This window comes from Odocoileus virginianus, chromosome X (assembly GCF_023699985.2).
Source record: "Odocoileus virginianus isolate 20LAN1187 ecotype Illinois chromosome X, Ovbor_1.2, whole genome shotgun sequence".
Lineage (NCBI taxonomy): Eukaryota > Metazoa > Chordata > Mammalia > Artiodactyla > Cervidae > Odocoileus > Odocoileus virginianus.
In genome coordinates this window covers 5,537,160-5,562,355 of record NC_069708.1, presented here as the reverse complement: position 1 = coordinate 5,562,355, position 25,196 = coordinate 5,537,160, and the positions used below count along the sequence as shown (strand labels likewise).

General features: G+C 42.9%; 1 protein-coding gene and 1 pseudogene across 1 annotated transcript in view; one reads left to right on the top strand and one right to left on the bottom strand.

The window, feature by feature from the left end:
• The window catches only part of LOC110123275 (melanoma-associated antigen B2-like), a 64,858-nt gene that overhangs the window by 26,656 nt on the left and 13,006 nt on the right, over positions 1-25,196 (bottom strand). The gene's annotated exons all lie outside the window — the stretch shown is intronic.
• On the top strand, positions 18,544-19,564 carry LOC139033107 (cyclin-dependent kinase 2-associated protein 1 pseudogene; annotated as a pseudogene).

Here is a 25,196-nt window from a genome sequence, read left to right as displayed (position 1 = left end):
TCAGTCAGATTTAGGGTGTGTGTTTAGTCGCTCAGTCATGTCCAACTCTTTACAACCCCATGGACTGTAGCCTGCCAGGCTCCTCTGTCCATGTGGGTTCTCCAGGCAAGAATCCTGGAGTGGGTTGCCTCCTCCAGGGGATGTTCCCAACCCAGGGATCGAATCCAGGTCTCCTGCATCGCAGGGGCATTCTTTATCATCTGAGCCATCAGATTTAGGTTAGTTCTAAAATCTTTATTTTGGGACTGCTCTGTTGATCCAGTGGTTAAGACTCTGTGCTCCCTGCCTGGGTTTGATCCCTGGTCAGGTACCTGGATCCCACATGCCACAACTAAGGGTTCATATGCCACAACTAAAAATCTCATGTGCCACAAATTTTTCGCCCAAGGCAACAAAGATTCTGAGTGTCATAACTAAGACCCAGAGCAGTCAAAAAATAAATAAAAATAAATGTTTTAATTAAATAAATATTTACATTCTACAGAGAGGGATAGTGGCAGATAATCTTGCAAGCCTTGATAACTTGAGGGTGTTTAATTTTGCACAAGCAGATGATCATATTGTTACTGAGCATTATCTCTTTGTCTCCTTTATTTATCACTCTTAATTATTTTGGTTATATATTATATGGCAGTATTGATGAGACGGGAGTTTGGGAGCCAATGGATACATGTATATGGATGGCTGAGTCCCTTCACCGTTCACCTGAACCTGTCACAATATTGTTAATTTGCTATACTCTAACACAAAATAAAAATTTAAAATTAGAGAAAAATGGTGCTTCCAGTGCAAGGAGTGAGAGTTCAAACCCTGGTTGGGGAACTAAGACCCCATGTGCCACATACCAATCAATCAATCAATAAAAGATCATAGAATAAAGTGATAGGGCTCTATGAAAGAAATAATTGATAAGCTAGATTTCATTCCCTTTAAACTTCTGCTCTATAAAAATACACCAAGAGAACAAGAAGATGAGTCATAATCTGGGAAAAAATATTTGCAAAAGGCATATCTGATGAAGGCTCTAATCTAAAATATACAAAGAACTCTTAAAAATTAATAAGAAAACTAACATCTAATAAAAGTGGGCAAAACATATGATTAGATACCTCACCAAGGAAAATACACAGATGGCAAACAAGCATATGAAAAGATGCTCAGCATCATATACCATTAGGGAACTGCAAATTAAAATAAACAAGATACCACAACGTGCCTTTCAGAATGGTCAGCATCCAAAGGACTGACACCACCAAATGCTGGTAAGGATATGAATCAACAAGAACTCTCATTCCTTGGTGGTGGTGATGCAAAACGGGAGAGCCACCTTGGAAGACAGTTTGCAATTTTCTTAGTAAACTATACATATTCAACACTGCTAGTAGAAATGTAAATTGGTACAGCCACTATGGAAAGCAGTATCCAGGTACCGGAAAAAGCAAAAATAACACAATATTCTCTGCAGTTCCACTACTATCGAAAGGAATTGAAATCAGGACCTCGAAGAGAGCTCTGCACTCCCATGTTCATTGCAGCACTGCTCACAATAGCTAAGAGAGGGAAGCAGCCTAGGTGTTCAGTGACAGATGAAGGGATAAAGAAGATGTAAAATATACATACAATGGAATATCATTCAGCCTTTAAAAGAAGCTAACCTCTCTAGTTAATGACAGCATGTAAAATCTAGAGGACATTATGCTATAGTGAAATAAGCCAGACACAGAAGGAGAAATACTGTGTGATGTCATTTATATGAGCAACATAAAATGGTCAAAAACAAAAAAGCAGAGAGAAGAGTGGTGGTTGCCATGGGCTATGGGAGGGTAGATGAGAATGAACTGTAGACGGAAAAAACATTCAGAACCTAAGAGTTGACAGTTATGCACAGACAGCACAGAGTATGCCAGTCTAGCAGCTTCTGGGCATCATCCCACCTCAGGGGAGTGCCACCCTGATTTCTCAGAAACTCTGTGGAGAGAAGGTAATGTGAATAAAACATCTCATCTGCACAGTGTTTACATGCACCCAAACAAGTGCACAGGACACATTCCATGCCAGCTTCATGTGATTTCTGTCTGATTTACTCACAATCCCAAAGCACAGGCAGACTCAGAAAATACTGCAGGTTTGGTTCTCAACCCCCAAAGAAAAGTCCATATCACAATGCAGTCACAAATTTTTGGTTTCCCGGTGCTTTCATAAAATTTATGATTATACTATATTATAGGCTATTAAATGCACAATAGCATTATGCTTCAGAACAATATAGATATCTTAATTAAAAACACCTCTTTGCTAAAACAAATGCTAACCATTTTCTGAGCCTTCACCGAGTCCATTTTTTTTTTTTTTCTGCTGAGGGTGTGAACATTGCAAGAGTTATCAAAATGTGACACAGACATGAAGTAACCAAACAGTGTTGGAAACATGGAGCCAAAACACTTGCTGGAAGCAAGGTTGGCAGACAAACTTTTAATTTGTTAAAGAAAAAGAACAAAGAAAAGAAAAGCAGTACCCGTGAAATACAATAAATCAAAGTGCAACAGAGCAAAGTGCCTATAACTGTTAAGGGCAGTTTCCCATCCCAGGCTTTGTCTTTAAACTATGGGGCCCACCATGTGAGAACCTGGTCCCTGGTCAGGATTACCACAGCCTCATCCAGCCTGCCATGCCCTCAACTGATAATTACTTCCCACTGAAGGACTTATATTTTCCCAAGGCCCACCACTACACCAAATCTTGGGTGATGAGCTTCTTGGGCTCCCCAAATAAGAAGTGCCTCTTCCCAGCATAGATTTTCATCTTACCCAGAAAATCCCAGATGTCTTCCTCTGTGGCGCAGTTGCCCTTCATGAAGATCACACCCAGGAGATTCATCAGGAGACTGGTCTTGGGAAAATCCCTGCCACGGTGCACGATCCCGTTGCGGGGGAGATTCATCTTGCTGACAAGGACATAAGAATGCTTGGCAGTGTTGTCTTTCTTCACGTCAATACCAAATAACACCTCCATGCTCTCAGAAGCTCTTTTGAGGATCCTGGGGAATCGATTTTGGTACTTTTTATCAATGATCTTCAGCATATGCACTTTCCTAATGGGCTTTTTCGTCTTATACATGCGTAACAGGAACTACACCAACTGATACGTCGGCCTGGTTAGTGAGCGTTTTCCAGACCGCACGTTGGAGAGAGGGGCCTGAGAGGGATTATCTGTTTTCCCAATTTCCTCAGTGGCTTGAGAGGGATTATCTGTTTTCCTAATTTCCTCAGTGGCTTGAGAGGAATTATCTGTTTTCCCAATTTCCCCAGTGGCTCTTTTGGATGATTTTGTGGGAGAAACACCTGCAGGCACAGTGGTGGCGGCCAGCGCCCCCCGAGGACGCTTGAGACGCTTACCAGACCTAGCACCCGGCTTTCCCTTAGCATCAACCCCGGGACCAGGGCTGGAGGAAGAAGTGTGTGCTTCCGTCGTGGTGGCAGTGACCTGAGCGCCCCTCAGATCCTGGGTGCCATGCTGAGCCTGGCGGCGTTTTGCAGAGGTGTGGCGCTTACCCTTCTTACGCCGAGGCATGGTGACTGTGGTCAGGGACAACAGGCAGGAGCGCAGGTAGAACAGCACGTGATCTGGGCAGAGAGGAGAGAGGAAGAGAGGATGAAGCGCCTGTGGCAGGGAGGCACACTCTGCCTTTAAGAAGGCCCACTCTGCAGGTTTCCACGCCTGCCCTGCTCTGCGAACCCAAAGGACTACTGTTCTGATCGCCCTGTCCTCTGAAAACTCTGGTGAAATAATTAAGGTGAGACTCAGGTTTCAGCCTGCCAGCCCTGCCAGCTGCCTCCTGAGGCTGAGGAGCAATGGGCCAGTCTAGTCCTCGTGGACACCCCCCTCCATTCTGGAGGGTGGGGTCCTCTCGGTTCATATTCAGGACAATCGTATCAACTTTTGGCAGGCGCAGGGCCCCCTCCTCTGTGTGGTCTAAGCTTATACCCCAAAGCCCAGTCTTCATCTTCCTATGATACCTTAAGAGGTGAAGGGGCATTTCAGCCCAGTGTCCCTGGCGGGGGGCACCCACAGCAGTCAGCTCTAGGGAACTCTGTCCTGGGCTCACTGGGGTTCTCCGTCCTCTTTCACGGTCTTGCCTTGGCTCCTGGGACACCTGTGTCTGCTGCCCTGGTGCACCTCCTCTCAGACAATGGCTCTCTCCAATCCCATACCATCAGAAGGAAAGGAGGGTTCACATACACCTGACTTCATGCCTGGCTCAGTGCTGTGAGCCAGGAAGGGGGTGGTGCGGAGGGTACTCTCTCTTGATCCCCTGTTGGTGGGTGAGTGCAAACATCAGTTCTTTCAGGGTCCTCACCCGGACTCCTCTGAAGCCCTGGGCCTCCCACCTTGGCAGAATTGAGGTCATTCACTTAGTCCAACATTCTCACTTCTCTGAACTCTCTCATCTTTACAGATACTCTAGGTTTCTACATGGAAAAGGGCCAAAATTTATGAGAACTTAAGTTTAGAGCTGGTGTTCACCTTAGTCCTCACTCAGGTCTGGGTAGAACTCAGGACTCCTCCCACCAATAACCTGGGTTGTTCAGCCTCAGAGCAAAGTCCTCAATTCCCTGAGTCCCTGGAGGGGCAAAGTCAGGGTACTACATACGTGACTACCCTTCACTGGAGCCTCCCAGATATGTAGGCACTCTGCTTTGTGATACCATCCCTAAATGGGGAGGGGCCCCCAATCAGTACTTAGGGCGCTCACTTCACTGCAGTTAGGACAGAGGTATCCTCCATCTGCAAGCAGGAGCTATTCCTGAGACCAAAGCCCTCCCATCCCTGAGACTTCCCGGGAAGAACTCAGTTTGATGGCTCTGTTAGGGCTTCCCAGGGCTTACAGCAGCAGTGAGACTTGGTGTGGCCCTCTTTGTTATGGGCTGAGTGGCCCCCTGCCTCAGTCCCAACTCAGTCTTCACCTCAAATCTGGGCCAGTGTTGGGAATCCACCCTCCGCCGGCCAGAGGCCAGGCCCTCAAAAAAGTCCTTACTTCCTAGAAACTGTAGATCAGAAGTGAGGATGACTCGTATCCCACCATGATGCTCAGGGTCTCAGATAGTACTATAGGGGTGGGGGAGAATTCAGGGCGGGGGGGTGGTTGTTCTATGGTTCTCATCCGGCATCCCCATCTTCCTATCTATCAGGGAATAACACACCTTCCTTTACTGAACTGTGTCCACAAGCATCCAAACAAAGCTTCACCTCCTAGAGTTCAGCAGGGAAGTCCAGGAATTGAGTGCAAGGGGGCTGCTTTCTGTCACCATCTTTACTGCCTGTGCCCTTTTAGCCCTCGGGGCTCTCCCTGTGACTGGAGTTAGAGCCTAGATTTCCTTCATTTCCAGAATCAAGAAATCTCTTAGATTTTAAAGAATCTCTTAGATCAAGAATTACCAAAAAAGGAAGCCTAACAGCATTGTAGGAACTGTTCCCTGTCAACCACAGAGGCGAGACTTTGTCGGTTTTGCTTTGTTACAGGAGGGGGCAATGGTCCCTTGAGTCCACATTCAGGTCCTCACCATGCCTTCAGATCAGTCCTGGGAATCTACTCTCGTCTAAATGAACGCCCTGAATAGCAGTCAGAGCTCTTCACCTCCAGCATGGAAGTTGGGGGAGGGGGGAGACACTTCCAGCTAAGGCTGCCCTGTGTGGGATCTCTGAGGGATGATTCCAGGGGCGGGGCTTGTGGGGATCCCATCGTTTAGTGTTCAGCAGTCTCTGGGTCAACCCCTAGGGTCCTCTGTGTGCCGTGTGTCAGAGCCCGGGACCCCTTGCTCTATGGACTTGAGTCCTCCTGCCCCCAATCAAAGCCTTCACCACCCTGGGTCCCTAGTGGGGAGTCAGGGTGCTTCTCTGAGCATCTCTCCCTGACAGGAGAGGTGCCACTCTGTGAGCCTTCCTCCTTGGTGGGAGGGACCCTCTCATTATCACCGATGGTCCTCATCTTCACTGTGGTGATGACCAAGGTGCCCTGCTCTGCAGAACTGGGGTTTGATCCTGACAAAGCCCTTCCCTCGCTGAGATCAGACAAAAATTGAGAGGCTTCTCATCTTTATAACTGCCTGGAGCCTCTGGGGTTAAGAATAGGGGCAGGGGTCTGTAAAGTCTCCTCATTTGTGGGTCTACTGATACTTCTCTATCCAGTAAGTGACCTCACCATGATCCTGCACAGTCCTGGGACCTGACCCTCCAACCTGAGATTCTCCCTCCACTGAACTGAGGCCATTCTTCTTAGCCAAAGACTTTGACCTCACAGAGAACTACAAGGCTTATAAGAGACAATGCCCGCTCTGGGCACTCTGAGTCCAAGAGCAAGTTTGGGCAGGTCTCCGAATGACCTATATTTTAAGGTGGTTGTCTCTCCAGTCCTCACTCATGGGGGCCCTCATTTTGTTTACCTCTTGGATTAAATGATTCCTGGGAAAAACCACATGCCTGTAAAATCTTGAGAAGTGTCCCTAATGTAAAACTTACAGTCTCATGTCCCAGACTTGAGGTGAGATGGGGAATTGCCAGAGAAGGCAGGGGGCAGAATGGGGTACACTCAGAGAAAAATGCTGAACCGTCCTTTCTGGGAGGTGGGAGGGGGATTCAGGATGGGGGGGACATATGTACACCTGTGGCTGATTCATGTCAATATATGGCAAAAACGACCAAATTATTGTAAAGTAATAAGCCTCCAATTAAAACAAACTAATATCTTTAAAAAGCAAGAGTCACACTCTTATGTGAATCATTTTAATTGATTAATAGGCATACCTTTAAACATTGTACTTCACTTAATCATACTTCACAAATACTGTGTTTCATTACAAAATGAATGTTTACAGTAACCCTGCATTGAACATGTCTATGGTACCATTTTCCCAAAACCGTGTGTTCACTTGGGATCCCTGGGCCACATTTTGTTACTTCTTTAAATATTTTAAACTTTTTCCTTATTTTATTTCTTATGGTGCTCTGATCCATTCTCTTTGTTACATTGTAACTGTATTATAATTTAAAATTAAGGTATGTATAATTTTTAGACATTTTCCAGTAGGTATACAATAGGGTTAACAACTCTTATAAGCACTGGGAAACCCTGAAATCCCTGTGATTTAATTTATGGCAATATTCACTTTATTGCAGTGATCTAGAACCCAACTCACCATATCTGAGATATGAGTACAATTCTAAAGGAAAAAAGCCATCCAAGATGGCTTTGTGCTATTATGATTGAGGTTATCTGACACTGCATAGAGAGATGATCTTATTGTCACTATCATCTGTTTCTACTCCTCATTGCTCTCATTTCCTGAGGTAGCCTTCAAGGCTTTGTGCCTAAAGAAGTGCATTGGAATATATCCAGAGTCCTTACTTTTATCCCAAGATACATTTGAGTGTTAAGGAACACTAGCTCTGCTTTAGGTCAAGGGGAGTCTAACAGTGTGGAATCTAGAGGAATTCAGAGAAGAATCTAATTCCAGGCCTATCAGTCACTAGTGTTCCCTAGCAAGGGCTCGCTGCCTGATGCACATAGAAGCCAATACTATGGAACGGGCTTTTGAGAGAAAAATTTTATTCCAATGTGGAGTGGCAAGAAGACACGAGGCAGGGCTCTCAAATCTGTCTCCTCAATCCAGGGTTTGAGGTAAAATTAAAGGGTTTAGGGGAACTGCAAACTTGGAAGCTAATTGGCTAGTCTTAAATTAGTTCATTTAAGCTATTCATGCTGCTAGAAGCCAGATTTTCCATATTGAAGGACTTCATACAGTTCTCCATGGCAAAATTCCTATTCTGAGAGTTCCACAGACTGAACCCTCTTGGTTCAGGGATCATCCTGGAAACGGGCTCCTTTTTGTACATGCCTGGTGCTGTCTCTAAAAATAACTTAAGGTTTCATTAACCAACAACCTGTTTTAAGGAAGCAAAACAAGTTTAAATTGGTTGATGTTTTATGGTTCAATCCCCACCATCTCTCTTTGTACATTCTTCAATCTTGTGGGAAATCATCCTCAATTCGGTTAATGATTCTCAAATTCTGTACAAAATGATAATCCCAGGTCTCAAATCTGTGTACCAACCAGACTGGAGTATGATATAAGCACTGACAAGGTTGGATTAATTGGTATTTAAGAAAGGTAATTATCAGAGATTTAACTTCCTTCACATGTCTCTTTATAGGCTATTGCTTTAAGTTTGGAGTTTTGGTGCCTGGATGGACTTTTATTACTATTGGGTCAGCTGTCTTGGCTCTTCCTGGCCACTCATCAGCCCAAACTGAGCTCTGCAGTTGACTGACCAACTTCCTCCACTGTAGCGCTCAAAATAGTTTACATTTTGGCTAGCAAACAGAGCTAGGACCAACTGACTTAACCAATGCTTGCTGCCTCTTCCCAGCCTTCATAGATTGCAGCTGACATCAACCAGCACTCTTATCAGGAACTTGAGGTCTTGGATGAGGCAGAAATGTTGGCTTCCCCTGGAAAACCCTTGCATTCATAGGAGCTGTAGGAAAGTCATCAGGGCTTGTCTATCTGTGGCTCAGAGCACTTTGTTCCTTTCTAGGAAGAAAACAGCAAACTAGAGACATCTCCTTTAATTTAGAACCAAATTCCATCTTCTAGTTCGGTTTCTGGGAAGCCTTGGCTGTATGAATTCTCTGGAGAAGCCACTAAAAGGAATAGACAGTCTCAAAGGTGACCAGCTTGGATCTGAGCATTCACTTAAAGAACCCTGAAAAGTTTTGTATTAGAGGTGGCTTTCCAACTTTAGCTTGAGAGTTACACATGCTACCCAAATTCGAAGGAATCTGTCCCACCAGTTCCAAGACTGGAGCCCATTTGGTCAGAGGCTCCTAATATTTCTGCCCCTCCATGTGCTGAGGACAAGCTTGTCTACTGAAAAGGTCCTATGGAATTTTAGGCTCTGTCTCACTCTCCACCTTGAAAAACATATGCCATGAGGAGGACAGTGGGAGATGAATTGCATCACATTGAAGAAAGTGAAAGAGGAAGCTGTCTTAAACTCAGTCAGAGCTGAGTTTCAGAGAGCAATTCAGGCGCACACACATTTAACGCCAATTTCTTCACCTCCTTTCTGAGCATGTTGTGGTTTAATCTTTCTGATAGATGACCAAAATATTTTATCCCTCCAGCAGAGATCACAGACAAGCAAATCTAGATGTCTGAGCAATTTCCAGGTGGAATACATTCACCTCAAGCCTCTATGTAGCCCGTGGCCTTAACATCACAACCAGTGGCTGTTTCTCCTGGTAAAATTTCATTTTTAACATCACACACACACACACACACACACACACACACAAACATAAAAGCAGTTCAAGCTAACTCTCTGCTATTGTGGTTGATACAGAAGAGGACTAGAATTTTTAGTGAGGAAATACCGTAATGTGTCCAACTGTATAAAATTCTTTAACCCAGGCTCAAGGTACACTCTTTTGGGGGTGGGTACACTCCCTCATTTTACCTTTATGCCCTCACCACAACAAGGTACTCAGGGCTGGTTTCATTAAGAAAACACTCATGTAAAATTCAAAGGATCATAATTGACTACTACAGACAACTGTATGCAAATAAAATGGAAAAACTAGAAGAAATGGACAGATTCTTAGAGGTACAACCTTCCAAGACTGAACAAGGAAGAAATAGAGAACATGAACAGACGGATCACAAGTATTGAAATTGAAACAGTGATTTAAACATTTCCAATAAAAAGTCCAGGACCAGATGCTTTCACAGGTGAATTCTATCAAATAGTTAGAGAAGAGTTAGTACCTATCCATCTCAGACTCTTCCAAAAAATTGCAGAGGAAGGATTACTCCCAAGCTCATTCTATGGGGCCACCATCACCCTGGTAGAAAAGTGAGAAAACCACCAAAAAAAAAAGAAAGAAAATTACAGGCCAATATCACTGAGGAAAATAGATGCAAAAATCCTCAACAAAATACTAACAAACCAAAAAAGACAGTCTCTTCAATAAGTGGTACTGTGAAAACTGGATAGCTACATGGAAAAGAATGAATTTAGAACATTCTCTAACAGCATACACAAAAATAAACTCAAAATGGATCAAAGGCCGAAATGTAAAGCCAGACACTATAAAACTCTCAGGGGTAAACCTAGGAAGAACACTCTTTGACATCAATTGGAGTATTTTTTTTTCTTTTAGCAATGATTTTTGATCTACCTCGCATCAAAATAAAAAGAAAAATAAATAGGTGGCATCTAATTAAAATTAAAAGCTTCCACAAAGCAAAAGAAACCATAAACAAAAATAAAGCTCACAGAATGAGAGAAAATTTTTGCAATAAAGCAAACAAGGGATTAATCTGCAAAATATATAAAAGGTTCACACACTCTATCAAATAAACAGTTCAATCATTAATGGGCAGCAGATATAAATAAACACTCCTTCAAAGAAGAAATACAGATGGCCAAATAACACATGAAAAGATGTTCAACATCACTAATTATCAGAAAAATGCAAATCAAAACTACCATGAGGTATCACCTCACACCAGCCAGAAAGGTCATCATCCCCAAACCTGCTGCTGCTGCTAAGTCACTTCAGTCGTGTCTGACTCTGTGCGACCCCATAGACAGCAGCCCACCAGGCTCCCCTGTCCCTGGGATTCTCCAGGCAAGAACACTGGAGTGGGTTGCCATTTCCTTCTCCAATGCATACAAGTGAAAAGTGAAAGTGAAGTCGCTCAGTCGTGTCTGACTCTTTGTAACCCCATGGACTGCAGCCTACCAGGCTCCTCCGTCCATGGGATTTTCCAGGCAAGAGTACTGGAGTGGGTTGCCACTGCCTTCTCCGATCCCCAAATCTACAAATAATAAATGATGGAGAGTGTGGAGAAAAGGGAACACTCTTGCACTCTTGGTGGGAATGCGAATTGACATGGCCACTATAGAGAACATTATGGAAGTTCCTTGAAAAACTAAAAATAGAGTTACCATATGATCCAGTAATCCCACTCCTGGCACATATCCAGAGAAAACTATGATTCATAAATATACATGCACCCAATCTTCATTACAGCACTATTTACATTAGCCAAGACATGGAAGTAACTTAAATGTCCATCGACAGAGGAGTGAATAAAGCAGATGTGGTACATACATACAATGGAATATTATTCGGCCATAAAAAAGAATTAAATAATGCCATTTGCAGCAACATGGATAGACCTAGGGAATGTCATACTAAGTAAGACAGAGAAAGACATATCATATAATATCACTCAAACGTGGAATCTAATTTTTTTAAATGACATAAATGGACTTGTTTACAAAACAGAGATAGACTTCTGGATATCAAAAACAAGCTTGTGGTTACCACTGGAAAAATGTTGGGGGAGGGATACTTTAGGAGCTAGAGATAGACATACACAACTCTCGTGTCTGACTCCTCATGACTCCATAGATTGTAGCTCACTAGACTCTTCTGTCCATGGAATTTTCCAGGTCAAAATACTGGAGTGAGTTGACATTTACTGCTCTAGGGGATCTTTCCGATCCCAGGATTGCACCCACTTCTCTTGTGTCTCCTCCATTGGTAGATGGATTCTTTACCACTGGGAAGTCCCCATACACAATTATTATGTATAATGCTGCTGTTGCTAAGTCGCTTCAGAATAACCAAAAAGTACCCACTGTATAACAGAGGGAACTCTACTCAATATTCTGTAATAACCTGTATGAGAAAAGAATCTGAAAATGAATGAATATATGTGTAGGTATAACTAAATCACTTTATTATACACCTGAAACTAACACATTATAAATCAATTGTACTACAATAAAATAAAACAGAAAAGTAATTTTACCATAATATCCAGCAATCTGAATCCAGGGCATATATCCAGAGAAAACCATAATTCCAAAAAGGTACAAGCACCCCAATGTTCACTGCAGCCTTATTTACAATAGACAAGATATGGAAGCAACCTAAAGGTCTACCAACAGAGGAGTAGATAAATATGTGGTCCATAAACACAAAGGAACATTACTCAGCCATAACAAAGAATGAAAGAATGCCATTTGCAGCAACATGGATGGACCTAGGGATTGTTATACTAAGTGAAGTAAGTCAGACAAAGACAAATATAGCCCTTATATGTGGAATCTAATTTTAAAAAGTGATAAAATGTACTTATTTACCGAACAGAAAGAATTACGGACATTGAAAACAAAATTTTGGTTACTAAAGGGGAAACGCAGTGAGGGAAGGATAAAACAGGAGCTTGGGATAAACTTACACCACTATATATATAATAGGTAACCAATAAGGATGCCCTGCATAACACAGGGAACTCTAATCAATTTTCTTTGATAACCTATATGATAAGCTGAAAATGAATGAATATATGTATATATATAACTGAATCACTTTTCTATACACCTGAAACTAATACAACATTGTAAATCAACTTTACTCCAATAAAATTTTAAAAAATAGACTATCTGAGCATATATCTGAAGAAAACCATAATTTGAATAGGAACAAGCACCCCCATGTTCATTGCAGCACTGTTTGCAATAGCCAAGACATGGAAAGAACCTAAAGGTCTGTCAACATATGAATAAGATGTGATACATAAATACAATGGAAGAATACTCAGCCATAAAAAGGAATGAAATAATGTCATTTTCAGCAACATGGATGGACATAGAGATTGTCATACTGAGTGAAGTCAGACAAAGACAAATACCATAGTATATTGCTCATAGGTGCAATCTAATTTTTTAAAATGACACAGATGGACTTATTTACAAAACAGAAATACACTCACACAATTTGAAAACAGACTTATGATTACCAAAGGGGAAACTTTGTGGGGAGGGATACATTAGAAGCTTGAGATGAACATACACACACCACCAATATAGAAAATGGGTGGGATGTTTCGAAAGAACAGCATGTATATTATCTATAGTGAAACAGATCACCAGCCCAGGTGGGATGCATGAGACAAGTGCTTGGGCCTGGTGCACTGGGAAGACCCAGAGGAATCGGGTGGAGAGGGAGGTGGGAGGGGGGATCGGGATGGTGAATACATGTAACTCCATGGCTGATTCATGTCAATGTATGACAAAACCCACTGCAATGTTGTGAAGTAATTAGCCTCCAACTAATAAAAATAAATAAAAAAAAAAAAGAAAAGAAAATAGATAACCGAACAGGACCTCCTATATAGCATAGGCAACTCTACTCAATATTCTGTGATAACCTATATGGGAAATGAATCTGGAAAAGATTGAATATATGTGTAACTGAATCACTTTGCTGTACACCTGAAACTAACACAAGAATGTAAATCAACAATCTCCAATAATTAAAAAAAAAAGAATATCCATCTGTAACAATACCTCTGGATCATCACTTAGGCATGGGGGAAAAACCCCATCATCTCCATAAAGCAATGTTTCCAGTCCAGGAGCAAGGTGTTTTATCTCCTGATTCAGAGAACCCTCATTAATATCAGGTTTAATAAAGTTTTGTCACAGTCAACCAAAAGCCAACTCCTATTAGCCAAATCCCAACGCATGTAAGAGTCAGACATAGACAAACAAGCAAGTAAATCCAAAGGCCTGGGACCTTAACACAGTAGTCGGAGCTCTAACCCAATCCTTTGAGTACCTTAGCAGCTCTAACCTCTTGCATTGTCCTCTGAGGGTGGGTCTCTAACCCATGGTTATAGCCTTAGGATTCTAACCAAATGTAATAAACTCCCCTAGGTAGGAGTCTATCCCACAGTGTTGTTGTCATTCTTCAGTCGTCCTGTCATGTCCGACTCTTTGTGACCCCATGGACTACAGAACACCAGGCTTCCCTGTCCTTCACTGTATTCTGGGGTTTGCTCAAAGTCAAGTCCATTGAATTGGTGATGCCATCCAACCGTCTCATCCATTCTAACCCACAGTCCTGACGAGATTACTAGACTACAGGCACATTTTAACTACATTTAGCACATTTAACTACTGGCATATTTTAACGAGTTTACTCACCCCGAAAATGTATTATCCTGGAGCTGTCCCTTAAAAGTGAGAGGGGCCTGAGGATCCTGGAGTGCCATGGTGAGGAAACAGGATTCTCTAGACAAACTCAGTCGAGGTGGCCACTCAGGGTGGGTGCTGAGGGCCCACAGTCTGCCAGGGGCTACAGTGCCTCAAGCAGATGGTCACAAGTCCTAAATCTCAACTGGGCTGCCCAAATTCACTGAACATGGGCTCACTGCCTGATGTGCACAGAAGCCAATACTTAAGGCAAGAGTTTTTGAGAAGAGAGATTTACTGCAAGGCCGACCAATGCAGAAGACAAGGTTTCAAATCTCTCTTCAATTCAGCAGCCTGGGTGAAATCTAAGTGAAGTGAAGTGAAAGTTTTTCAGTCGTGTCCAACTCTTTGCGACCCCATGGACTATACAGCCCATGGAATTCTCCAGGCCAGAATACTGGAGTGGGTAGCCTTTCCCTTCTCCAGGGGATCTTCCAAACCCAGGGATCGAACCAGGTCTGCATTGCAGGTGGATTCTTTACCAGCTGAGCCACAATGGAAGCCCCTGAAATCGAAGGGGTTAGGAGAATTTCTAACTTGGAAGCTAATTGGCTAGTCTTCAATTAGTCCATTTCAGCTACTCAGGTTACTGGAAGCCAGATTTTCTTCATTGAAGGACTACTCACTTTGTAGAGGGCCCTCAGGGCAACATTTCTCTTCTCTGAATTCTGCAGTCTGAAGAGCTTGCTCCGGGGTCATCCTGAGGTCATGTGTTCCTTCTTGGACACATGCACTTCTTTCTTTGTAAAATGACTCAAGGTGTGATTAATCAACAATCTATTTGGGGAGGCAAAAGCAGTTTAAGCTAGTCAATTGTTTCACATGCTCTTTCACTAGCCCCATGAACTCCAGCACATTACCCAAACTCCAAGACAAAGAAAATCACAGTGAACTAAAATGTTGCCTACCAAGGACGATGATGTAACATTCACACCAGAGGATTTAACATAGACTGTGCTTGAGGTAGAATCTTTCCCAGTTGGAAACAACTCAAAGTTTTTAGAATTTTTGTCGTTGACCAATATCTTCCCTCCTAGCTACCATTTCATCTAAATAACCAATATTTCCACGTATTTAAGTAGCAACAAAAAAAATAGAACTTGCCTAGAATTTTCCCAGTTAAACACAAGATAAAATAATTGAGTACCTTCTTAATGGAGAGGTCTGTGGCTCCCTCAACCCAGGGTAAAGGTCACAAGTCCTGGAGACTTTGGACTCTCTGAGGCCCTCCATCTGAGGATCTGGTCATGCCCACCACTCCCACTGTCTGTCTACCCCACGGCTACTTCACTTAAAATGACCTCTCACTGACGGCTTTGCATTTTCCTAAGGCTCCAAACCTAGAAAGTGTATTAAAAAACAGACATCACTTTGCCAACAAAGGTCACTATAGTCAAAGGTATGGTTTTTCCAGTAGTCATGTACAGATTTGAGAGTTGGACCATAAAGCAGGCTGAGCGCCAAATAATTGATGCTTTCGAACTGTGGTCTTGGAGAAGACTCTTGAGACTCCCTTGGATAGCAAGGATATCAAGTCAGTCCATCCTAAAGGAAATCAACCCTGAATATTCATTGGAAGGACTGATGCTGAAGCTGAAGCTCCAATACTTTAACCACTTGATGCAAAGAGCCGACTTGTTGGAAAACACCCTGATGCTAGGAAGGAAAGATTGAGAGCAGGAGAAGAAGGAGGTGTAGAGAATGAGATAGTTGGATGGCATCACTGACTCCATGCACATGAGTTTGAGAGAACTCTGGAATATAGTGAAGGGCAGGGGGGCCTGGTGAGCTGCAGTCCATGGGGTCACAAAGAGTGGAACATGACAATGACTGAAAACAACAAGGCTCCAAACTGCCTCACCACAGGCCTTTTACACTTGCTTTCAACTCCAACTGCCTGCCCTCTTTACCCCTGCTTTTGCCATCTTCTTTCAGCAGTGCCCAACCTTTTTGGCACCAGAGACTGGTTTTGTAGAAGACAATTTTTCCACAGACTGGGAGTGGGGGATGGTTTTGGGATAATTCAAGCACATTACATTTATTATGAACTTTATTTCTAATCTAAATGCCCCTACTGCTCTCACAGGAGGTGCTGATCCAAGGCCTGGATGGTGGGCACCCCTGCTTGTGATCCATATTTACAATATATGCCTACAACATGTCCATTATCTCCAAAGCTTCCTCCTACCCTCATTATTTATTTACTCATTTATTTTTTTGGAGGTGGGGAGGAACAAGAACAATTAATGTAACATCCACCCTTTCAGAAAATCTTTAAGTATCCAATATAGAATTGTTAACTATAAGCTCTATGCTATACAGTATATTTCTAGAAATTATTCATCTTATATAACAGAAAATCTGTGTCCTTTGGCAATCACTTTCTCACTGTGCCTCTTCCCAGGCCGTGGCAATCACCATCGTACCCTGCTTCTATCAGTTTGCCTGTTTTAGATTCCTCATTTAAGTGGTATCATGTATTTGTCCTTCTGTGTCTGGCTCATTTCACTTAGCATAATGTCATCTAGATCATCTCTATTATTGCAAATGACAAAGTTTCCTTCTCTTTAAGGCTGAATAATACTCCATTATGGGCTTCCCAGGTAGCTCAGTGGTAAATAATCCACCTGCCAGTGCAGGACACACAGGAAACTCGGGTTCAGTCCCTGGATTGGAATGATCCCCTGGAGGAGGAAATGGCAACCCACTTGTAAGAGGTAACCCATTGGAGAAGGAAATGGCATCCTCCCCTGGAGGAGGAAACAGCAACCCCCTCTAGTATTCTTGCGTGGAAAATCCCATGGACAGAGGAGCTTGGATTCCATGGGGTTGGAAAATAGTTGGACACAACTGAGCGACTGAGGACGCACACACACAACACTCCATGATATGTATACACCATATATGTATCCATTCATCCATTAAAGGACATTTAGGCTGCTTCCCTGTCTCGGTTATTGTGAATAATGCTGCAACAAATATGGGAATACTGATATCTCTTAGAGAGTCTAATTTTAACTCCTTTGGATAGATACCCAGAAGTGGTTTGCTGAATCATATGGTAATTCAATTTTAATTTTAATTTTTTGAGGAACCTCAATACTGTTTTCCACAGTGGCTTCACCCATTGACATTCTCACTCTCAAACAGTATAAAAGAGTTTTCTAAATGCGTTCACTTAATCAGCTTACTCTCTACCAGAGAGAGAGCAAGAAAATCAACTTTTCAAATTATTGTTGTGGTAAAAACACTTAACATCAGATCTACTCTCTTAAATTTTTAGACACACAATACAGTACTGTTAAATACAGGCACAATGTTACACAGCAGATCTCTGGAATTTATTCATCTTGCATAACTGAAACATTATACCAAGTGAAAAGCAACTGCCCATTTCTACCTGCCCCGGGCCTTCTGTGTTTCTATGTGTTTTTTATTTTTTATTTTTTTCATTTATTTTTATTAGTTGGAGGCTAATTACTTTACAATATTGTAGTGGGTTTTACCATACATTCACATGATTTCTATGTGTTTAAAAATTTTAGATACCTCATATAAGTGGAACCATGCAGCATTTGTCTTTCTCTGACTGGTTTACTCATTTAGAATAATGCCCCTGTGGTTTCTCCATGTTGTCGCATATAACAAGATTTCTTTCATTTTTAAGGTGAAATTATATCCCATTGTCTGTGTCTACCACATTTTTTTATCCATTTATCTGTTGGTAGATATTTGGGTTGTTACCATATACTGGCTATTGTAAATAATGGTGCAATGAACACAGGAGTGAAGATGTCTCTTCGAGATACTGATTTCACTTCCTTTGGATGTACAATTGACCCTTGAACCATGTGGAGGTTAGAGGCACCAATCCCCCATGCAGTCAAAAATAACGGTATACTTTTCCCTCTGCCCGAGCTTAACTACTAATAACCTACTGTTGACTGGAAGCCGTACTGATAACCAGTGATTGCATATTTTGTATGCTATAAGTATTTTCTACTGTATTCTTACAATAAAGTAAGGTAGAGAAACTAAAATGTTATTAAGAAACTCATAAGAGGACGCCCGGCCGCGGCGCGCCCCCTCCCGGCCCCGGCCGGCCCCGCTGGCTCCGCTCAAAGTTTGCGGCCGCCCCTGCGCCCGCGCGCCCGCCCGATGTATGGGTGATATACTGCAGCGGGTGTCAGGGTGAGGGATGGCCATGTCTGCCGGTGTGGCCCGAGCCGTCAACAACAAAAAGCGCGCGGGAGCTCGGCGGCCGCACGGACGCCGGGACCGCCTCGCAGTCGCCGCCGTCCTAGCGGGTCGGGCCCCGCTGCGCCCCGGCGCGCCCCGCCGCTCGGGGGGCTGTCTTACAAACCGAACTTGACCGCACACATGCCCGCCGCCTCCGTCACCGCCGCTGGGAGCGTCCACCCGCCCTCCACCAGCATGGCCACGTCTTCACAGCACCGCCAGCTGCTGAGAGACTACGGGCCACCATCTCTAGGCTACACCCAGGGCACTGGTCACAGCCAGGTGCCCCAGAGCAAATATGCCGAGCTGCTGGCCATCGTCGAAGAGCTGGGGAAGGAGATTTGACCCACCTACGCGGGCAGCAAGAGTGCGATGGAGAGACTAAAAGGAGCATCATTCATGCCCGAGGATTGGTGCGGGAGTGCCTGGCTGAAACGGAACGAAACGCCAGGCCCTAGCTGCCCTGTGAGCCTGGAAGGTTTTCCAGCTTCTTCCCAGAGGAGAAGTTACGGTTCACCTCCCTTATTGAGATGACACTTTTGTTTTCAAGATGGTTAACCAGTTCAGTTTCTCGTCCCCCTGCCCCTCCCGTGGTTCAATTAGGCTCCGAATCTACAGTCTCTTTAAGATTGAGGAAAGATTTTGCAATTGATTAGGAGTTACATTGGAAATAGTTAGGAACTTTCCAGGTGTTTGTGGTTTTGTTTTCTTTGTTTAAAAGCATTGATTCAAAAGATGCACGTAGAAGATACCTGTCTTACAGCAAACTAGTTTTGACTCTGAGATACCAATGTCTGGTTTTCTTTTGAATACATTTATGTTAATCCAGATTGTTCTGTGTTCCTTTTCACAAGCTGATACAACTTGAAGGTTTTTTTTTTTTTCAGTAGTACGGACTTGACAGCACACTTAACCTAGTAGTCAGTCCCCTCGTTTGCCATACGGTATAGATTCTGCTTAATGTAACTTCTTTTTTGCTTAAGCATATTTGCATGATTATTAGTGCTTTGAAGTCCATTCTAAAATGCACAAGTTATAAATACAGAAGAAAGAGCAACCTCCCAAATCAAACCTAACAAGGACCCCTGAAATTTTTCCTAAGACTGTATGTAGATTTCAGTTCTGCCTTTTCTGAGGGTTGACCCAAACATCTGGAAGAAAATGGAACTGTTTGCGTCTTTGTATTTATTACTTGATGTAATAAAGCTTATTTTCACTAACAACAACAAAAAAGAAAATCATAAGAGAAAATATATTCACAGTACTGTATTTAGCAATACTGTAAGTTTATAGCATCCATTTATAAGAATTATCTGTCACTACCTATATCTATATTATCTTACGTGACACAAAAGACTATAGATACAAAACACTAAATATAAAAAAAGAAAATATAAAAAGAAATTCATATTTAGTTACAGGTATAATGAATGATTCAAACTTCGATAATGAAGAAGTAGTAATATGACTGCTCTGTAGTAGCCTAGTGTAATCAATAGGATTGCTTCATGGTTGCCAAGCATATACAGTAATGAATGAATCACTAAAAATTTTTATAGCATACACTATTATGGTAATACTTATAATACAGTACTGAAAACATTGTTACTTTAAAAGAAAACACTTACCTGTGATGACAGTCTGATGTGCAGCTTATCCATTGATAAGAGAGAAGTGGGACCCTGTGCAGTAATGTAATTCTTTGAAAGTAAAGTTATAAAACAGTAGGAAAACGAAGCCATTATTAGTTTCATATTAAATATCCTCACCTTCTGCCTATGTAATGGTAGACCATCCACTTCAATACAAGTCTTGTATGCAATGTTCTACATGATTAATACTTAGCTGGTGGTGATGATGAAGGTGATGATGACACAGAAGCATCACATACAGTCCTTGCCATACAGTTATTAGCTCTTAGGACAAAGACACTCACACACATACTCAAGAGATAAGTTTATTACCTGTATGGCATGATGATTATTTACTGCTCATTGAGTGGAAGTGGGTCATCATGAAGGTCTTTATTCCCATCACCATCATGCTGAGTAGGCTAAGGTGGAGGAGGAAGAGGGGTTGACGTTGATGAGTGGCAGAGATGGAAGGGCAGAGGAGGCGGAAGGGGAGGCAGAAGCAGGCACACTCAGTGTACCTTTATGGAAATACATTGTAATTTCTCTCCAAAGATATTGCTTTTTCACTTCTCTAAAAATGTTTCTGTGTATTATCAGCCCTCCTTCCACTATTTGCTTTCATTTCAGTGCCCTTATCATAGAAGTGTCCATGCCACACAAGAGTCAAACGCAGTCTTGAGTACTCTGAACACTTCTGCCAGATTGTCTAATGTCAATTTGGTTTCTGACACTGCTTCTTCTATATCTTATTCTTGATCATCCAGCTCTTGTTTGGAACCAATCATGTCCATCAAGTTGTATTCTGTTAATTTCTATGCTGTAATTTCTGTTAGCCCTTGGATTGTTTCAAGATCCATATTTTGGGACTCTTCACTGCCTCCGACCCTTTCATGCTATATCCACAATGTCTTTCATGATTTCCTTGACTGACTCTGTCACAAATTCTATGAAGGCAAGTACAACACCTGGACAGTTTTCTTTAGCAGGAATTTATTGTTTGGGCTTTCATGGGCTTTTTGTGTGTGTGTGTGTGTGTGACAACAATCACATCTTCAGTCGTGCAATCCTTCCAGACTTCATGATGTTCTATCAGGGTTCTCTTCCATAGTATTGACAAACATTTCCATAGAGTGCCATGTGTACTGAGCCCTAAAGGTCCCTCTGACCCTCTGATCTATAGGCTGACTTAGAGATGTTGTGTTTAGGGGAAAGGAGACCACTTTGACGCCTTCAGTGTTGAACTCACGGGGTTCTGGATGGCCAAGGGCATTGTCCAATATCAAAAGAATTTTAAAAGGCAGTCCCTTACTGGCAAGGTACTTCCTGAATTCAGGGACGAAGCACTGATGAAACTAATCCCCCCAAACGTTCCTGCTGTCTGGCCTTCTTGTTGTACAACGGAAACACTGGCAGATGGTGTTTATTGTTTCCCTTGAAGGCTCAGTGTTAGTAGCTCTATAGGTTAGGGGAGTCCTGATCTTTTGCACAGAACCCTGACGGCATTAGCACAAAATCATAGAATTAGCCTATCTCATTCTGTCTCAATTCCTGGAGTTCACTTCCCTTCCTTACCAATGCATGTACTTTGTGGCATTTCCCCCAGAATAGGGCACTTTCATCTGCATTAAAACCTGTCCAGACAGATGTTTTCTCCTCAGTGATTTTCTTTTTTAAAATTCTCTTGGAGTATAGTTGATTTACAATGTTGTATAAGTTTCAGGTGTACTGCAAAGTGATTCAGTGATATATATACATATATCCATTCTTTTAAAGAATCTTTTCTCATAGAAGTTATCACAGAATATTGAGTTTCCTCCTCTATACAGTAGGTCCTTGTTGGTTATCTACCTTATATACAGTAGTGTGTATATCCCAAACTCAGGATTTATCCCTCCCTATGATGTTTCCTCTTTGGCAAACATAAGTTAATTTTTGAGATCTGTTCAGTCTGTTTCTATTTTGTAAATAAGTTCCTTTGTATCAATTTTTTAAAATTATATTTCCACATATGAGTGATGTGATATTTGTCTTTGTCTGACTTCACTTAATATGAAAATCTCAAGGATGTGCATTGTCTCCACTTTTTTTTTTTTTTTGAAGAACAAACATCATTTAATGAACAACTTGGTAAGAACGTTAACATTAATCCTTTGGCAAATGGAGTCTCCTACATGGTAGGAGAGCAAGCAGGTTGTTTTAATTGAAGGGCTGACTCTAGTTGAACTGAGGAAATGTTTCGTCCAGTTATGAAAACCCTGAATTGATTATTAATCAATTAATAATAATTAATAATCAATTAATTAAATAATCATAATATTCTTGCTTACTCTTAACAAAGAGAAAAAAATATATTATTTTAATCAGATTCTTCATTTTCTTACTCTTGCCTGACTGAAAACAATAACTGTCAAACAGCTGATAGCCCTTTCAGGTTTAGACAGTCATCTGTATGCACTCCTTAATAGGATTAGCTAAAAATTTCCCAAGCCGAAACAAACTCTTACTCCTTCCTGGAGTTCAGTTATATTTCTGTCAGCTCCCCTACCTGCTCCAGCATTTTGTCTGACTATATTATTGATAATGCCTTAATCTCTATCACTTAATATATTTACAGAAATCATTTACTTATCACAGGATTATGGGGTGTTGCTGTTTTTCCTTTTATAGGCCAAGGGTACTAAGAGTTTGGTACCTTGGATCACACACACAATACCCTAAAGTGCATAGAAAGTCACTGGCAGGAGACGATCGTCAGTTAATCTTAGCCTTGATAACTAAGCCCATTTTTTTTTCCCCATGCCACAGGGCATGTGGGAAATTAGTTCCCCAACCAGGGATTGAACCATAGCCCCCTGGCTTGGAAGCACAGGGTCTTAACCACTGGACCACCAGGAAATCCCTGGAAGCCCTATTCTTTCTATCCCACCAAACCCCGTTATGGCCTTGATGAACCTCTTCAAGCTGTGCAGGACTGGACTGAGGCAAAAGCTCCATACATGCATTGGAAATATTTCTGGTGACAAAGTCCTCATTTAAAGCCCTGTTTGTTTAAACCTTAGTTTGGCTGATCATTAATTACCACCAAACACACACAAGCCTTTGAGTAGAGCTGAGTGACCTAATATTTATTTCCTTGACTTTAAGATGAGCTTTTTATATTTTTGAAATGAAGACGCCTCTTAAATCAGATTTAAGAAATACGGTAACAAACTGCTTTTACTGTGTCCCCTGCTAGTTTACATACACTTTAGCTCTTAATTCACCAAATACTTGCTGTTATTATTATCATCATCTGTAATCACGCCCTTTTTTTTTTTTAAGCCCATTTTAAAGATGGGAAAAGCACAAGAAGGCTCTCATTTTCTCCAGGTAACACAGCTACTAATGGTGGAAAGGAATAACAATAATCCCAAAGCAAGGAGTACTTTAGAATCCAATTTAGGTAGACTTAGCTAAAGGACACAGTTCTGGTTTTTGCACACAGGCACACACACAAAGGAATTTCAAATATAAAAGGGTAAATTAAAATAACAGTCAAAAATCAAATAAAAGACAAAAGAAACGGGGACTCAGCAAGATCAATGAACTTGTCCAAGGTTATACACAGGATATCAGATCCAGAATCCATGGCAGATCTGTCTTGATTCCAAACTGCGGCTTCTTTCTACCAAACCACGCTGCCAACAAACACGTGGTAAGGGGATGCATAAATATTCGATGAATAATGCCCCAATAGTTTTCAGAGCAGAGCACTCAGGCTGAGCCAAGATGCTGGAACAAACTTTGCGCGGGGGCCGCCGGACACCCGGGAGCGCAATCTTCCACCGGGATGGTTCCCAAGGAGCCAGCCGGCCGTGGGGTACAGCAGCCAAGCCCAGCCGCCTGCCGTGCCCACGCCCTCCCCGACCGCGAGTCACCGGGCCGGGCAACGCAGGATAACTCCCGGAGGTTAGCCGCCTTTCCTGCCGGGCCGCTGGCTTAAAAAGCAACACAAACACGTGTCCCCGGCCGGTGCGCAGCCTCCCGTCGGGGTTGAGGGCACCAGGGGGCTTCCCGCGGTCGGCCCGGCGGCCAAGCGCCCGAAGGCAGGAGCCTCCTGCGGTCCCAGCTCGTAGCCGGGAAGCACCTGCCGCTGCGGTCGGCCCGGCCCAACGGCGGAGCGCCTAGGGCCCGGTTCCGGGTAGGCCCCTGGCCGGGCTGGGGGCCGCGCGGGCCGGCGCCCGGGCGTTTCCTCTTCCTCCCTACGCGAGGCGCGGCGGCGCGGCGGCGGCCAAGCCGAGGCCGGGCTCGGTTGCCCGACCGCGGCCTGCCGGCGAGTGCGACCAAACGCCGCGCCCCGAGTCGCCGCAGCCGCCGCCGGCGCCCCCGCCGCGCCCTCCGGCCGCGGGGCTCCGGGCAGCTGGGCCCGGCGTGGGCAGCGAGAGGCGGGGCCGGCGTGCGGGCGGCGGCTGTCTCCACTTTTATTCAACATGATTTCAGAAGTCCTAGCTGTGGTAATCAGAGAAGAGAAGAAATAAAAAGAATCCAAGTTGGAAAACCACTAAAACTGGCACAGTTTGCAGATGACATGATACTAGACATAGAAAAGCCTACAGATGCTACCAGAAAACTACTAGAGCTCATCAATGAATTAGTAAAGTCGCAGGATACAAGATTAATACCCAGTGATTTTAATGGCACCTGGGGATGCATCTGTTGCCTCTTGATTTCTCAAAATTTGTTTCTACTATTATTTTGATATTTTAAGTCAAACCTCTCTCTAAAGTTATCTGACCATCCTTTGCTGGCATAGAATTTTCCAGCTTTAGGTCCTTCACCCCCCCCCCCCTTTTGCTTTAGATTGCCATGACGACTTTGATTTTTCTTCAATCATATTAGAGTCTATAGATATGCCTTGCTTATAGCAATCCTGCACCCACATACAAGCTATATTTTCAATATAAGATAAGGTATTTCACAAAAAGCACAAGATTTTCACACCTGCTGGTGTAGCTGCAGTGATGGCTTCATAAATTTCCTTTTCTTTTTCTTACAGTGATCCTTATGATGGATTCATTCATCTTGAAATGGTGGCAACCACAACTGCAGACCCAAACTGTGGTACATAACAAGCAACTTTTTGTATAAAGTCATGACTTCTCTCTGTTTCTTGTGAGCACTTCCAGCACCACTACGGGCACTTCATTTGAGTCCTATGGTGTTATTCAAGGCTTA